Consider the following 871-nt stretch of genomic DNA (forward strand, 5'->3'; position numbering starts at 1 on the left):
TTCAGAAAAAGGTACAACTTTTGAAAATCGAAGCATTTTTACTGCTCCAAAAGTTGTCGTCAGACACAATAAAAAAATAAAAAAACACACATCATTGTAAAAATCAATACATTCATCACTTCGTTCAGAATCTAAAACACACATCATTGTAAAATCAATACATTCATCGTTCCACTCAGAATCTTAAATTTTTATTTATGCGGACGTCCGATACCCACAAATAGCCGTCGTGACGTGGAGGTTTCATTTTAATTATTTTAATAATGATGTTACTAATAACTCAAATTATAGCGATGAAGATGACGAAAATGTTATTGTTTTTTTATCGCAACCAGTACTTAAAAAGCTGACTTGGAAGTAGTAAATCGTTAAATATCCTTAACAATTATCCTATTGTAAAAAAAATCTTTTTATTAGATTTAATACTAGCTTGTTCCTCCACGCACCATTAAAGTAGTGTTACGCACATGCAAACGTAAAATCGCAAACTTTGGATAGTTATAACTTCCAAAATAATGGTGTCCGCAAAAAAAATTAAACAGTTTCGAAATCAGCGTTGAAAAACACGTCTTTTAAATTATAAATTCGCGTAAAGGGCCTGGTAGAGTGCATTTCAGCCTAAAAAAATTTACAAAAATTAGTAGTTATCATTGATTGACAAAATTAGTAAATGACGTCAAATGGCTGTATCATATTCATGCAATTCAAAAAATCCAAGTGTAGGTACTCAAGCAGATTCTTGCCAAAAAAAATGTTATACATATGCATATATGGCCGCCCCCCTATATGTAAAAAATTGGCTGCCCGGGGCAAATGTCCCCGTTGCCCCCCCTACTTAAATACGGACCTGCAGTAGTGTGCTGTATAGTGG

Source organism: Acyrthosiphon pisum, chromosome A1 (assembly GCF_005508785.2).
Source record: "Acyrthosiphon pisum isolate AL4f chromosome A1, pea_aphid_22Mar2018_4r6ur, whole genome shotgun sequence".
Lineage (NCBI taxonomy): Eukaryota > Metazoa > Arthropoda > Insecta > Hemiptera > Aphididae > Acyrthosiphon > Acyrthosiphon pisum.